The 18,285-nt window shown below is 37.9% G+C and overlaps 1 long non-coding RNA gene across 1 annotated transcript; it reads left to right on the top strand.

The window, feature by feature from the left end:
* Positions 1-505: 505 nt before the first annotated feature.
* LOC139749686 (uncharacterized) lies at positions 506-8,883 on the top strand. Its single transcript, XR_011713013.1, has 3 exons — positions 506-658; positions 1,761-1,923; positions 8,136-8,883. It is a non-coding gene; the product is annotated as an uncharacterized lncRNA (long non-coding RNA).
* Positions 8,884-18,285: the final 9,402 nt, after the last annotated feature.

Genomic DNA, 18,285 nt, shown 5'->3' with positions numbered 1-18,285 from the left:
TACATTACATCTCCAGAACAAAGATGTATACGAAAACATGGTTTGTGTATAAAGTATGCATTAAAAGCCATGGAAACAAAGAAAATGTATTTGTGATATATGTTTATCACTAGAGCAAAGTTGTAATATACGAAAGATTTTGCAATTTAGCATGTTAGTTTTGCACCTGTGATATATAGATTGCAATATACTTTTATCTTGCAGTCTTTTTCACTTGTACTGTGGGTCTTTTCTGTTATAATCTTAGGCATATAATGCCCTACCGTGGTTGCATCTGGAAAAATCCTCAAGTATATTTCAAGCTAATAACTTTTTTCATTCAGCTGTCCTTTACTTTCATGATTATGAACCTTGTTCCAAGGCAGATTGTATGTGTTTGCGTTCATAACAAGCCTTTTGTAATTGTTGCAGCTGGCTCTAAATGCAGTGAGAATATTTTAAAGCCTCTTTAAGTAACACGATATCAATGTATTGTGGATAATTTTTGTTACTTATCACTGTATTGATTCGAACGTAATTTTACAGAGACTCTGAGCCTGGCCTTCCTGTCTAATGGTTGTTTCTGCTCCACACTCCTCATCAGCACGCCACACTCAGCACCACACCTGTCCTGAGTGTGATAGAGACTTCGCTAATGTTCTACTCACAAGAGACTAAGGTAACTTCATTGTCTTATTTCAGTTAACTATAAATCATATCAAAGTAGATCTGTGATGATAGGTTAGTTAACGAGTTTGTAATACATAGACTTAAGTGTAAGGGCATCTCCTGTGAGGTAATGGCTAAAGCTGCATATGTTGCATGGATCGATTAGTTTGTTAGTGATGCTAATCACTGAGGACGCCGATTAAATCCAGGATTTGTACGGATTTAGCGGTGGTAATATATCTAGAATTGGTGGATTTGACTGAACCGGATTTGATTGAACACCGCACCATCATATTTTCGTGTTTCCCAGTGATGCGCATGCATTGTATCAAAATGACCTGGGTTACTCTCCATAAAATGTATCTTTAGGAAAGTTAACTCCCCTAGATTTGTGTGATGCCAGACTAGCGTGAAAGTGATATATAGTTCATGTTTTATGTGCTAAATTGACGCTAAATACCAACACAAGAAAATAATCTGTGGTTTGTGCTTGTTGGTTTTGATGACACTGCCAAAGAACATGAATTCGCGTTAATAGAGCTGCTGTCTGAAAGTGAAATTTAACGGAAACTTCCCAAATGCCGAAGATTCCCGAAAGAGTTCCAAAGGGAAAGTTGATTACTACAGTAACTTATATTTCATTACAGTAATGATCATCACGATGGTATAGTGTCGCGCGAATGTACATTAAAGACTTCATTATCCATCGAGACTGATATGAAATCTTTGAATTGCAATGTAAATTGAGGAAAAAAAAAGAGATGGAATTGTAGAATCAATTTTGAGCTGATTTTGCATGAAAGGAAAGTTCCTCCTAGTCTTTTTCTAATATAGTTTTATGACACCACAGAAATAAGCATTGATTTGAATGAAAAGTACTTTAGATAGACTTCTTACGGTTGGTAAAATTTAGACTGGGGAGCATGATTAGAATATTTTCCCCATACGGTGTTTTGAAAAGCATGTTCAAGAACAATGAGGTACAAGTCTGCAAGACATCTATAAATAAATCAAATGTATGAAAACGTAAACTTCATTTATGAGCCCTCGGTTATCTTAACTATCGGCAGCATAGTCAAAGTTTACCTAAGATATTACATGACATTTTTCAGCCATTGAGTGATCGTTGCATGCAGTTGGAGGAGGCAAAAACACTGGACGAACGCTGATCCCAGCCCAGAAGCAAACATCCACTCAAGCGAATGGAAAGTAATCATACATTTTTCGCAAATGACAGGAAAATTGAGGCACATGCAAGCAGCGAGGGAAAGTTAGGTAAGGTTTTTATAGCTATATCTATTTCCACAATTTTTCAAACTTCCTCTGAATCTTTATTACCTTTGAGTATTGAATGACTAGGCTCAGCATTGCTTGTGTGGTGTTTAGGGTTTGCAGTAAAAGTTGCAAAAAAAATTATCTAAATCGTTTTTAAGTTTTTGAGTGGTGATAAACAGGGCGATACATTCTTTATCGATAAAGGTAAATGTGGGGTTAATGTAAGAGTAGGCAATACACTAGCAAATTATCATTAAAACTATGAAATCATATCCAAATAACCAAATTGGTAGTATGAATGTATTATAATCTATTTAGGTCCGCATCGAGACTAACTTTGGGAATTGCTAGGTACATATGTTATACGTACCTCATGTAATTCTTTGTGGTTACACGAACAACTGAGGAGCATGAAATTTTATCGGATTGATTTAAGTTAAACAACAGAAGTATAAATGAGAATAGACACGATTACTTAGATTGCTAGAGGGTAATACTTGCAGAATTTTAAAAGAATCTTTAAAAACATCTGACCTAAGCATCTAAGATTACTCTTTTCTCAATAATCTTGTCGGGATTCACTATTCGCGTTATGTAATTGCACCACCAACGCGGTACAGGATAAAAACAAACAGATGACACAGCTCGCTCTTCAGGAGACGTATATTAATTGTTAGCATACTTTTATACTAAGACATTGGTGACTCTTGAGATGATTTTAAAGCGTTTACCATACTTTTTTAAGCGTATTACCTACTCTTTTATCAATTGACCCCAAGGCTTATTACTATATATGACTGTCATTACGTTATTTGATATTTGTTGATTTTAATGTTCCATATTGTAATGTTCTTCAGTTGCTACTGTAATGAAGATGTAATATATGAAGCATCAAAAACATATGAGCTATCCAAAAACAAGTTTCGATCTGGAGCTAAACTTGTCAAGTAACCAGTGGGTTTAGGAATTACGTGATTTTAGGTTGATTACGATTACTCTTACGAATTTTCAATTACAAATTAGTTATTTGGTTATAGCATCAAGATAGTTACGCATGATATTGTATCTAATTAGATATTACATTTACTTTGGTTTTACCAATGTTGAGAGATATCAGTTCTTAAGAAATAATCGGACAATTTCCTTTCATGTTCAAATGTGATTGTCTCATTAGAAGGCGTTTCATCCACATCTGTTTTCTTTGTCAGTATTCCTTTATAATTCCTCAGTTTAGTGTAGTTGTAACGAAACTAAACTTGAAGAGGGAGATGCTTCTTACTGCAGATAAGTCTCTTCTCCCCTTCATTGTTTCCTCTTCCTCGAAAACCTCTACAAATTTTCACCCTCGGCTCCACAAGATAGTGATTCAGACATACCATTAGCTGCTCCTTTCAGTGCATTTACATTTATCTTTATAATACATGCCTTTCAATAAATATATAATTCAATAATACCCCCTGGCCATTTATCCTACTCGCATGTTTACTTGTGTATATCAGTCTTTTCAAACCAGGAATTTCAAGTTACCTGTCCTTTTCAGCGCAAAACACCACATATTTGTTTCCATTCATATTACTGGATACCCCATGTGTCCCAATTACACCTTCCACTGCCACATTACTTACCTTCGCATTCAAATCACTCATCACTAATACCCGGTCTTGTGCACCAAAACTGCTGACACATACTCGGTTATTCCCAGAACACTTCCTTCTCATGATCTTTCTACTTGTGGCCATATTAATCTAGATTTTAATTTCCTTTTACGCTATCTCACACTCCCACAATTCTTGCTTCAGTAGTGCTACTACTTAATTTTTGTTCTCGCCAACCCCTGACTTTACTCTGAAAGATATTTTCATACTATTGTTCCCTTCCCCAAATATACTACCTATCTCGCCTCTCTTCTCACCTTGGCTACAGTCACACTCATTTGTTTTTTCATATGGTAGTCGTATTATGTTTTCTGTTATGTCCACTTGTTGCTTTATTTAGATCTTATTACCTTATTTTTTCTTTATGTGCACATGTTATTTGAGGCTGTATGTGTGATTGCCACATTTTCTATTTTTTTCATTTTTTTTCATTTTGCTTTGTCGCTGTCTCCAGCGTTTGCGAGGTAGCGCAAGGAAACAGACGAAAGAAATGGCCCAACCCACCCTCATACACAATGTATATACATACACGTCCATACACGCAAATATACATACCTATACATCTCAATGTACACATATATATACACACAGAGACACATACATATATACCCATTCACACAATTCACACTGTCTGCCTTTATTCATTACCATCGCCACCTAGCCACACATGGAATACCATCCCCCTCCCCCCTCATGTGTGTGAGGTAGCACTAGGAAAAGACAACAAAGGCCCCATTCGTTCACACTCAGTCTCTAGCTGTCATGCAATAATGCCCGAAACCACAGCTCCCTTTCCACATCCAGGCCCCACACAACTTTCCATGGTTTACCCCAGACGCTTCACATGCCCTGATTCAATCCACTGACAGCACGTCAACGCCGGTATACCACATCGATCCAATTCACTCTATTCCTTGCCCTCCTTTCACCTTCCTGCATGTTCAGGCCCCGATCACACAAAATCTTTTTCACTCCATCTTTCCACCTCCAATTTGTTCTCCCACTTCTCCTCGTTCCCTCCACCTCCGACACATATATCCTCTTGGTCAATCTATCCTCACTCATTCTCTCCATGTGCCCAAACCATTTCAAAACACCCTCTTCTGCTCTCTCAACCACGCTCTTTTTATTTCCACACATCTCCCTTACCCTTGCATTACTTACTCGATCAAACCACCTCACACCACACATTGTCCTCAAACATCTCATTTCCAGCACATCCACCCTCCTGCGCACAACTCTATCCATAGCCCACGCCTCGCAACCATACAACATTGTTGGAACCACTATTCCTTCAAACATACCCATTTTTGCTTTCCGAGATAATGTTCTCGACTTCCACACATTCTTCAAGGCTCCCAGGATTTTCACCCCCTCCCCCACCCTATGATTCACTTCCGCTTCCATGGTTCCATCCGCTGCCAGATCCACTCCCAGATATCTAAAACACTTTACTTCCTCCAGTTTTTCTCCATTCAAACTTACCTCCCAATTGAATTAACCCTCAACCCTACTGTACCTAATAACCTTGCTCTTATTCACATTTACTCCTAACTTTCTTCTTTCACACACTTTACCAAACTCAGTCACCAGCTTCTGCAGTTTCTCACATGAATCAACCACCAGCGCTGTATCATCAGCGAACAACAACTGACTCACTTCCCAAGCTCTCTCATCCACAACAGACTTCATACTTGCCCCTCTTTCCAACACTCTTGCATTCACCTCCCTAACAACCCCATCCATAAACAAATTAAACAACCATGGAGACATCACACACCCCTGCCGCAAACCTACATTCACTGAGAACCAACCAATCACTTTCCTCTCTTCCTACACGTACACATGCCTTACATCCTCGATAAAAACTTTTCACTGCTTCTAACAACTTGCCTCCCACACCATATATTCTTAATACCTTCCACAGAGCATCTCTATCAACTCTATCATATGCCTTCTCCAGATCCATAAATGCTACATACAAATCCATTTGCTTTTCTAAGTATTTCTCACATACATTCTTCAAAGCAAACACCTGATCCACACATCCTCTACCACTTCTGAAACCACACTGCTCTTCTCCAATCTGATGCTCTGTACATGCCTTCACCCTCTCAATCAATACCCTCCCATATAATTTACCAGGAATACTCAACAAACTTATACATCTGTGATTTGAGCGCTTACTCTTATGCCCTTTGCCTTTGTACAATGGCACTATGCACGCATTCCGCCAATCCTCAGGCACCTCACCATGAGTCATACATACATTAAATAACCTTACCAACCAGTCAACAATACAGTCACCCCCTTTTTTAATAAATTCCACTGCAATACCATCCAAACCTGCTGCCTTGCCGGCTTTCATCTTCCGCAAAGCTTTTACTACTTCTCTGTTTGCCAAATCATTTTCCCTAACCCTTTCACTTTGCACACCATCTCGACTAAAACACCCTATATCTGCCACTCTATCATCAAACACATTCAACAAACCTTCAAAATACTCACTCCATCTCCTTCTCACATCACCACCACTTATCACCTCCCCATTTGCGCCCTTCACTGAAGTTCCCATTTGCTCCCTTGTCTTACGTACTTTATTCACCTCCTTCCAGAACATCTTTTTATTCTACCTAAAATTTAATGATACTCTCTCACCCCAACTCTCATTTGCCCTCTTTTTCACCTCTTGCACCTTTCTCTTGACCTCCTGTCTCTTTCTTTTATACATCTCCCACTCAATTGCATTTTTTTTCCCTGCAAAAATCGTCCAAATGCCTCTCTCTTCTCTTTCACTAATAATCTTACTTCTTCATCCCACCACTCACTACCCTTTCTAATCAACCCACCTCCCACTCTTCTCATGCCACAAGCATCTTTTGCGCAATCCATTACTGATTCCCTAAATACATCCCATTCCTCCCTCACTCCCCTTACTTCCATTGTTCTCACCTATTTCCATTCTGTACTCAGTCTCTCCTGGTACTTCCTCACACAAGTCTCCTTCCCAAGCTCACTTACTCTCACCACCCTCTTCATCCCAACATTCACACTTCTTTTCTGAAAACCTATACAAATCTTTACCTTAGCCTCCACAAGATAATGATCAGACATCCCTCCAGTTGCACCTCTCAGCACATTAACATCCCAAAGTCTCTCTTTCGCGCGCCTGTCAATTAACACGTAATCCAATAACGCTCTCTGGCCATCTCTCCTACTTACATATGTATACTTATGTATATCTCGCTTTTTAAACCAGGTATTCCCAATCACCAGTCCTTTTTCAGCACATAAATCTACAAGCTCTTCACCATTTCCATTTACAACACTGAACACCCCATGTATACCAATTATTCCCTCAACTGCCACATTAATCACCTTTGCATTCAAATCACCCATCACTATAACCCGGTCTCGTGCATCAAAACCACTAACACAATCATTAAGCTGTTCCCAAAACACTTGCCTCTCATGATCTTTCTTATGCCCAGGTGCATATGCACCAATAATCACCCATCTCCATCAGCTTTCAGTTTTACCCATATTAATCGAGAATTTACTTTCTTACATTCTATCACATACTCCCACAACTCCTGTTTCAGGAGTACTGCTTTTATACGGTTACTATAACTGTTTTAAGATCTAAAAGATTAACACATCCCTTTTCTTCATATATCCATGATAGTCTAAATTTGATTACTGAATTATTTCATTAGACATGGGTAACTTTATAGTATGCATCACATTTTTTTCATATAACTTCCAATCATTTATCGATATTCCTGCTAAAGAACTACAATCATATGCCACTGGATATTTGAGATGTAGAATTCATAAGTTACAAATTAAAAACTTATTTCTATAAAATGATCTTAAGTGAATCCTTGATGCTTTGTATCAAAAAAAAAAAAAAAATTAGAACACTTTATCCTTTGTTGCGTCTCGTACGCACTGAATTCCATCTTAACCGTTCTCCTTATGTCCTCATTTACTACTTGCCAGCTCGCTCAGAAGATAGCACTACCACAGCTTTCAACTATTGGAAGTATACAGGCTGATCAGAGGAGTTAGTCATTCTAAATAAATATGCGTTGGGCTCAGGCTGCCTTTTCTTTCTTTCATTATGTAAACTTTGCAGACTGAGGGGTCTCCTTTATCTATGAGTCATTAGGTACATATTGCCTGAATCAACCTCTGTTCACCCGTAATGGACAATGTAACAAAATGGTTTATGTAGTGTCTTCTTTTGTGTTTCATTTATTTGTCAAGTTGCATGTAAGTGGTTAGGTATCATGCTGGGATCTACCTGAAGATCTCGTATGAATGTTAAAATTCAGGTGCACTTATTTCTTGTTTTGTTTGCCTTTGTTGTATGGCTGAGATGTAAGCATTTTGTTTTATACGTGAAACAACTAGAAAATAGGAGGTTAGGGTCAACGTGGTAACCCAGGTGTACAAGACATGAGTAATTGTTACAATTTAGATGCATCATCTTTTTTTTTATTCATGGCCATACTGTGCGTCTCGTTAACATCCGTCAATTTTTTCATGTTGCAGATGCTGACAGCGTTGCTAGCAGTTCCGAAACCGTCAAGTCTGCCTCTTGCTTAAGCGCCTTAGATTCAACAACACATCTACGGAGCAAACTAGGAAGACGGATAAGCTGACCCTCATCTGATAACTTCGAGATGGGTAGTTCATGGTCGTTCTCATGTCTGCTATACACACTCAACACACCATTGAGGATTACAAGCCAAAGGTCATCATTTGCCATATCAAAATGATACATTTGGTAACTATGACCAACTGTCAAGCAGGTATTCCTATGAGAGTAAGACCAGAGGATGGCCATTGGAATGATTGATGCGGAAGCTGCCATTGTATCAGTTAGAAATTCCCAGAAAACTGAAGAGTCAGGAGCGGCGTGTGTTCATGCAGGACCTGGCTACTACACCGTTGACTGACCTCGGGTAGGAAAGCGGCTTACCACACCATCTCTCCGCCACATCGGACAGCTGCAAAGGATCATAAACGAGCGCCTGATCAAGCATATTCCTACGAGTCCATGGGGAAATGAAACACGATAAGTTCCCAAGCGCGCTTTCGTGTAATACACCATGATGAGAGGTACAAGAAAGAAAAATGTCAGTTACTATACAACGAGAAGAAGTCCTAGCTACGTCTCTTCGTTGTACACCAACTGACTGTATATTTCTAGTATCTCCCCTGATGTGATTATCACACGAAATCGCGTTTGGGAACTTATCGTGTTAGACTTCCCCGTGGAGTCGTAGGAATATATATATATATATATATATATATATATATATATATATATATATATATATATATATATATATATATATATATTTACAAAATAGCGCCAAATATTGCCATTCTTTAATCACATATGTGAAGGTTTTGATGTTTTCTGTTCAACATGCTTCATTGTAAATAAATACAATATTTGTCTAAGATGTGTTTGTTTGAAGATGGTGCTGCATCAGCCCCGGATGACCTTAAACGTTTCCCGTCTGTAAATTTACCTATCTAGGGGCTAGTACTTTTTCACACAATAATCACACTATATCTCTGTCATTTGACGCTGATTATAGTCCTCGAGTTCTGTCTACTTCCGAGTCAAGAACAATCAAGAGGAGGAGAGGATCATCATCGTCTACATATTGGATCAATAAGTTTCTACAGAGTCAAGTTTTTTGTGGGAATCATGTCTACGTCAACCACGTCTGTTTCAAAGGCTCCTCCCGAAACGTTGGGTTTGGTGCAAGAGGAAGCAAGAATTTGCCTGCAGTGACCAGGAGGGCTGGACATGGAGGGTATTGGCTTAAGGCAGGGGGATGGAATATGTAATGGTGGAGGTGATCTTGGAGGCACGGAGAACCAGGAATAACTGGAGAGTAGCACTTATAGAGGGAATCTGGCATTTCGACGTGAGATTACTACGTTAGGAAGTGGAATTGAGGATTTCTTTTCGCAGGTTTGGATGCTATTGTTCTGTACAGTTGAAGAACTTAAAGAAAATGAGTTTTTTGTTGTTTTTTTCTTTTGCACATGATGGGACGGTATTGGCCAGTACAGTAGAAGAAAAAGAAATGATTGACACTAGAGCTAGTGGCGAATATAGGTAAATTATGATAGTGATAAAGTCGCATGAAATAGAGAACATTAGAGATATCAAAATAGATCAATTATTGAACATTTGAGCCATGGTAAGTGACGCGTGAAACTACCTTAGAATGCACAGAGAAAATTATACAAAAGCAAAACAAATGGCTAACTTGACGTACCCTGCGCAACGCTGTAACAAAATTGTAATGGGTTCAATGTAATGGGTTCAACCTTTTAAAAGAATATCATTACCAACCATCACGTATTGTTCAGATAGCATTAACTTTACTAAAATAGCTACTTTGCAAAGAGTAGAAAATTCTGTACATAGCCAAATATCAAAAGCACAATGAGGAAATTTAGGTGCCTCTGTTATGCAATATATAATTATGCATGAGAACATATTTACGGTACATAATGAATGAAAATGAGAATGCACTACTTATAAGAATAGGTAGATAATGGGAGCAAAAAGAGGAGGTAAATGGACAAAAGCGACAGAAATGTACCCTCAGAAAATCAAAACAAGTTAAAAGAAAATTCACGAAAAAAAAAGTGAAAACCAAAATTGCCGAGAAAAATTGGAGACTTAAGAAGGGAGGTAAGTAAAAGCCTGGAAATCTATCGAAAATGAAAGGAAGATATGAATGAAGAAAAATTACATGAAATTAGACCATCTGCAATATATCATCGTAGACAAAATACTTTATTGAAATATAGAAATAAATTCTCCGGTAGATGTAAGTCATCAATGATGCGAAGCAGAGGAGGATGGCCTACATTTTATTCCATGGTACCTGGATCATCAAGAGAGGAGGAGAAGCAAGCCAGAATTGCAACAAACGTGTGTAGATCATAACACGATAATCGGACAATTCTTGTTTGGAAATGAAGATTTAGAAGCTGTGAAAGAACTCATGAAATTTGGAAAAATATGAGAGAGGACAGTGGAAGAAAGACAACAACATAGCATAAGCAATAGCTGTTGAAAGCAGACCAAAACACAAAGACAAGGCCACTTGAAGTACGACTAAATTAAAGTGAACTCAATTGATGCTAGAGGGAAAGGAATCAAGTGTTCGGGAGTAGGATCTAATGTTTGTAAACTCTTGCATCTTATTCAAGACTGAAATGCTATTAAATCATGAGGCATTTTCCTTGCTGAGAAAGATGTTAGGTAAAATGCATGTATTATCTCTTAAGATGTTTGGTTGTGAACGTTAGGGGTTAGTGAAGAGGCGGGCTAGAAGGATGATCATCAATAAAGTTAAAAGTTAAACTTTATTAATAAGTTAGAATTATCAAAATCATACTCTACAACTGGTATTGTAATGACTAAGTACTACTTTAATATTACGGAATCCAAAAGATCAGTCAGTATTCAAAGCTAGTGGAGATTCTAAGCAAATTTGTAAATTATTTTGGAAATAGTTATAAAAGAAAACTTGCCTAACTTTCATATCGGTCATTAAGCATCATGAAAAGTTTTTCATAATTAGCGATATACTTTTTCATCTAGCTACGGTCACATGGCGATGGACCTTCGTGATAGCCCAATTATTACCTTCATGAAATCCATATTTGTAAATTAGTCTAACTACTAACTTTATCTTTTGGATTCTGTTGAAAATTAGCAGAAATTTGACTGCTTGTGTGTAGTGTTACTCAATCTACAGACACAGCAATACTAACCGCGTAAACAATATCATTGGCCGAGTTTAAAAGCAAAATGTCATCATAACAAACAAGCCTATCACAGCTGATTTTCTTGAAGTGTCACCTAGTGTTGAACGGGAAACTAGAACAGATACCAGATATCACTTTCACGCTCAAACAGCATCCCACAAATCTCTGGGAGTTACATATCTTAAACATTTTTCCTTGGAATGTGCCCTACACATGTTTGGTATGCGATGCTCGAATCGCTGGAGACCAGGAAAATATATGGTGTGAAGTTAGATTAATCCTGGTTCACCTATCTAACAAAATCATACTCTAGGTACGCAAGTTCCAACTCTGAATAACTTACCAGAGCAAAACCCGTACAAATACGATATCAGCTTACTCAGTCATTACCGTAATGGAAAGAAATTAACCCCTCACACACACACACACACACACACACATCAAGTCTATATGCTAAGCTTTCATCATTCAACCTATGATCACTTTCTCTGATAGTCTGTTACGTAAATCACACAAAAAATGCGACGACAAAATTGACCATCGTCTCTTATTAGAAGGTCTTTTTGTAAATCCCTCTCTCACTTACGGCAGGTATAGTAATGTGCATATGGCTGGCTGTTAAAGGTTCCCGACAGCACAGAGCACACAGCCAGTCGCCAACAAGTCCAGGTCGCCATCTTTTTCTGAAATTACGTTTGAATCACACAGTAATGGAGAAAGTTAAAAGTTCCCACGTTACATTAATGTAAATAGGTTTATGTATTTTAGATTTGATCAACAGTACTTCAAAAGCTTATGAATATTCTCACTGTATTATCAATGAGCTGCAGTGGTAGTATGAGGCTTGTTAGGAACCCAGCTACATACAGATTACATCTAAACAAGAATCAGTTATAAATGAAAACGACAAAAATTATTAACCTAAGATATACTTAAATGAATTTTCTCAGTTGTAACCATAGGAGGACACTGCGTGCCAAAGAATACAAAAGAGATAATCGAAAGGATATAAGACATAAGCAAGAGAATATGATGAAAGTAACATATATATCAAAAAAGCAAAGAAGGAAGATTTGCAAAATCATTTCTAAATGTCATTTTTTATTGTATTTTGCGAAAATCTCTTAAAATTTTTCCTTTGCCTCTATAGCTTTTGATGTATATCTAATGCATAGCCTGTGTTTTCGTATATCACATCTTTGTAATGTAGGAAAGATAATGCAAATGATCTTTTTTAAATGTCCCAAGGTTTTCGTGCTTGCGTTATTCAGAGACTGTTTTCGTCATCTTATTCACATGTATCATGTTTCATTCTTCAGAAACTAATTGACCTTTTGTAATACTTTATCCAACTGTTGATTTTTTTTTTTTTTTTTGCTGTAAAATCACTGCTGCCAACACGCTTGAGGTCTTAACCGCTACTGCCAACCCTTTCGACGCACCTAGCCCACTCCTGCCAACCTTCCGAGTTGTCAACTCAGTTCTGCCAACCCTTCAGAAGTATGCAACCTACTCTTGCCAACTCCTCCGATGCATCTACCACACTATCAACCCTTCTGATCTATCCAGCCTACTGATGACAACCGTTCCGATGTATCTAGACCACTCTGCCAGCCCTTCCTAGATTTCTATTTCACTTTTGCCAACCGTTTCGAATCTTCGAACCCACTGCTTTTCCAAACTGCCGAAATATACTTAACAATCAACAACGATAACGTAAATTTTAACTATAGTTTTATATATATATAAAAGTTGTTAGAAGCAGTGAAAAGTTTTTATCGAGGATGTAAGGCATGTGTACGTGTAGGAAGAGAGGAAAGTGATTGGTTCTCAGTGAATGTAGGTTTGCGGCAGGGGTGTGTGATGTCTCCATGGTTGTTTAATTTGTTTATGGATGGGGTTGTTAGGGAGGTAAATGCAAGAGTCTTGGAAAGAGGGGCAAGTATGAAGTCTGTTGGGGATGAGAGAGCTTGGGAAGTGAGTCAGTTGTTGTTCGCTGATGATACAGCGCTGGTGGCTGATTCATGTGAGAAACTGCAGAAGCTGGTGACTGAGTTTGGTAAAGTGTGTGGAAGAAGAAAGTTAAGAGTAAATGTGAATAAGAGCAAGGTTATTAGGTACAGTAGGGTTGAGGGTCAAGTCAATTGGGAGGTGAGTTTGAATGGAGAAAAACTGGAGGAAGTGAAGTGTTTTAGATATCTGGGAGTGGATCTGGCAGCGGATGGAACCATGGAAGCGGAAGTGGATCATAGGGTGGGGGAGGGGGCGAAAATTCTGGGGGCCTTGAAGAATGTGTGGAAGTCGAGAACATTATCTCGGAAAGCAAAAATGGGTATGTTTGAAGGAATAGTGGTTCCAACAATGTTGTATGGTTGCGAGGCGTGGGCTATGGACAGAGTTGTGCGCAGGAGGATGTATGTGCTGGAAATGAGATGTTTGAGGACAATGTGTGGTGTGAGGTGGTTTGATCGAGTGAGTAACGTAAGGGTAAGAGAGATGTGTGGAAATAAAAAGAGCGTGGTTGAGAGAGCAGAAGAGGGTGTTTTGAAGTGGTTTGGGCACATGGAGAGAATGAGTGAGGAAAGATTGACCAAGAGGATATATGTGTCGGAGGTGGAGGGAACGAGGAGAAGAGGGAGACCAAATTGGAGGTGGAAAGATGGAGTGAAAAAGATTTTGTGTGATCGGGGCCTGAACATGCAGGAAGGTGAAAGGAGGGCAAGGAATAGAGTGAATTGGAGCGATGTGGTATACCGGGGTTGACGTGCTGTCAGTGGATTGAATCAAGGCATGTGAAGCGTCTGGGGTAAACAATGGAAAGCTGTGTAGGTATGTATATTTGCGTGTGTGGACGTGTGTATATACATGTGTATGGGGGTGGGTTGGGCCATTTCTTTCGTCTGTTTCCTTGCGCTACCTCGCAAACGCGGGAGACAGCGACAAAGTATAATAAATATAAAATAAATATATATATATATATATATATATATATATATATATATATATATATATATATATATATATATATATATATATATATATATATATATTCCTACGAGTCCTCGGGGAAAATGGATCACGACAAGTTCCCAAGCGCACTTTCGTGGAATAATCTCATCATCAGGGGAGATGCAAGAAAGAAATATAAGTCAGCTGATATACAACGAAGAGACTTACCTAGAACGCCATTTGGTAAACACGTGACTGTCCAAAACAGACAACGAGCGAATCTTAAACTTATCATGTGGATAAGAAGGGGAATTATCAACAAATTTTATCAACACTAAAGCTATCCAATTTGTATAGACCTTCACTAATATTAAGGTTATAATTCTTTGTGTAGTTGATGATAGAAGATCCAATGATATTCAATGATACTCTAACTCCTATATGTTGAAATTGGTATAAATGGATATATCAGCATGCATTGGTAGGTTTTCTGTATATGCTAAACTTAAACTTGTTTCCTTGCCTATGGATCATGAAGACTAAAATTGGTAACATACCATAATTTTCTTTTTCTACAGTAAATTTAATGGAAGGTACTAAATTGTTAAGTAAGGGGTGAAATGTTTAATTTTCCATCTACATACTTAAACCAAATTGCAATATATATATATATATATATATATATATATATATATATATATATATATATATATATATATATATATATATATATATATATATATATATATATATATATATATGTATATCTATTTATGTTTTAGATATCTGGGAGTGGATCTGGCAGCGGATGGAACTATGGAAGCGGAAGTGGATCATAGGGTGGGGGAGGGGGCGAAAATTCTGGGGGCCTTGAAGAATGTGTGGAAGTCGAGAACATTATCTCGGAAAGCAAAAATGGGTATGTTTGAAGGAATAGTGGTTCCAACAATGTTGTATGGTTGCGAGGCGTGGGCTATGGATAGAGTTGTGCGTAGGAGGATGGATGTGCTAGAAATGAGATGTTTGAGGACAATGTGTGGTGTGAGGTGGTTTGATCGAGTGAGTAACGTAAGGGTAAGAGAGATGTGTGGAAATAAAAAGAGCGTGGTTGAGAGAGCAGAAGAGGGTGTTTTGAAGTGGTTTGGGCAGATGGAGAGAATGAGTGAGGAAAGATTGACCAAGAGGATATATGTGTCGGAGGTGGAGGGAACGAGGAGAAGAGGGAGACCAAATTGGAGGTGGAAAGATGGAGTGAAAAAGATTTTGTGTGATCGGGGCCTGAACATGCAGGAGGGTGAAAGGAGGGCAAGGAATAGAGTGAATTGGAGCGATGTGGTATACCGGGGTTGACGTGCTGTCAGTGGATTGAATCAGGGCATGTGAAGCGTCTGGGGTAAACCATGGAAAGATGTGTAGGTATGTATATTTGCGTGTGTGGACGTATGTATATACATGTGTATGGGGGGGGGGGCCATTTCTTTCGTCTGTTTCCTTGCGCAACCTCGCAAACGCGGGAGACAGCGACAAAGTATAATAAAAATATAAAAATATATATATATATATATATATATATATATATATATATATATATATATATATATATATATATATATATATATATATATATATATATATATATATATATATATATATATATATATATATATATATTCGAAAACACAGAAGAATCTTAGAAAAATTAAAGGAGACTGGAAGAGCGAAGCATTACCGAGTCTTTCAATCAATGAGCACAAAACATGATAACTCCCCTCCACCAATCAGAACAAAACCTCAATGTTTCAGCCAATCACAAAGAAAGTCGTTTTTTCACTCTCTTGTAATCTTTTACAATGTGAAAAGTTTTCAAGGTTTATAACTTTTAAACATTAAAGACTTGAATTTATCCACATAATTCTGACAAAAATAGAGAATAAGGGACGAATATAACGACGAAATAGCTAATGAGTAGGTAAATCACTGCCATTATAGCGTCTTATTTTTCTATGTAATCATATTCTCTTGACTGTCACTTTCATAATGGAACTATATATATCATCATTCCCCTTGATGAAAGGAAGTATTCCACATCACATATGGGTGTAGTGGTACAAAGACCATCGTCAGCCCTGACCTTATACATATATTATCTTCCAGTCTCCCTTCCTCGCCACTACTACCTTATTCCTACCTAAACGATATAATAAAGTTCACCTTCAGACAAACCGCGGTCATGTAGTATATTTCACCATTTACATCACATGAATATGTCGCAGCCAGCAGATAAAACATTCATCAAATGCTCCCTACTTCAGCCACTCTCTGAAAGCAGTAAGTTCACACTAGACTAAGATTAGTGGTAGTGATAATGGAAACAATGGCTTGATCATCCTAAATTACATCATTCATCTTTAACTATCTAACATTACTTTTACCTACTCCTACGCATGTACCTTGTCTATCCAGCGTTTTCAGATTATGAACAGTAATGTAAAGAAAGACATCTCTAAAAAACATTTGAATCATGGATCTTGAAAGTAAATGAAATAATTCCGATTCATAATGACATTAAGACGGCTTCATTCGTGCATACGGTAGGATTGCCAGTCTAAATGAACTTACTAGGAATATATAGAATATACATATAACCAAAATAAGTTGAGCAATAGTAAACTTAACAAATGAAAAGAAAATATTAACTCAGGTGATATTTTTTTTTCTCACCCCCCCCCCCCTCTGCTAACCCCTCAGTGTTGATCTCCCGTTCGAACCACAGTCTCTAAATTGTCTACGCAATGCTGCCAACCATTCCGAAATATCCACTGCTGCTGCTAACGTTTCACACTGTCTACACGTTGATGCCAATCCCTCAGCAAAGCAAATGATTCTATCCTATTCACCAAGAATATATGTTGAAAGCACATTTGAAGCTTCTAGAAAATTGAACACTAGCAAAAATGCGTGATGGAGCCAATGCCAGTCACAGACAAGCAGGGAAAGGTCTTTTAGCCAATCAGAGCGAGTTATCGTAGCTTCTATAGACCAATCGCTGGAACAGTCTTGACTTCCTTTCTCACTTTTTTCCTAGCTTTGCTTCATGTCAACATTCATGGCATAATGAATCATCCTATTGTAAAAAAAAGAAAAAAAGTAAAAAAGAGAAAAAAAAATGAGGATATACGACCGTATAACGTCATTTCTTTTCTCATCAGCCGATCAGAGAGTTGAGAAATGAGCTATTCACTGGATTCTTATTCAAAAGTTTCACGTGATACTTGTGTTACCTCATGTAAAGATACTTTATCTAATGTATGTTGATAAATTGTACAATAATTTTTCAATAAAACGCACGAAAAAAAAAGATTGCGTGTCCACACCACCGACTGCAAAAATGTCTATCGCAATTTCTAGAAATCCGAATTAATCGATTTATGTCTGTGTTAGTATCTTCCTATGATTAATCTCAACTACACTGCATGATACAGTATAAAACCGCTTTATCTTACACCAGTTTTAGGTCAAGTATCCTGCTTCTCGCCAGGCCCGGACGAAACTGAGGCAGTTCGCACTGAACTAGGGTTGGGCGGAGTCGGGTATCAACATGTCATACATAACTAGCAGTTCAACAATTGAATCCCTTAGTTCCACGGGTTCACTGTTCAAAATGCTTAAAGCCAGGTAATTAGCTACACCAAGCACAATTTTTTTTAGTAGACCTGCCGAGAAGAGAGAGATGATATATTGTAAGAGGAAAGAGACGTGCTCGAGGTAAGAAAGACTCACAACATATCCTTCGAATGCCTTGGGAACTAGATATATTCGAAAGATAAAGATATTTCGACAGTAGAATGGTTTCCAGGTACAGGAGAACGATATACAGAAAAGTATAGATTGCTCATATTTTACTACAGGAAAATAATAATTCAACAAATTAATAATTTCAAAA

This window comes from Panulirus ornatus, chromosome 8 (assembly GCF_036320965.1).
Source record: "Panulirus ornatus isolate Po-2019 chromosome 8, ASM3632096v1, whole genome shotgun sequence".
Taxonomy (NCBI): domain Eukaryota; kingdom Metazoa; phylum Arthropoda; class Malacostraca; order Decapoda; family Palinuridae; genus Panulirus; species Panulirus ornatus.
This window is presented reverse-complemented; position numbering and strand designations above follow the sequence as displayed.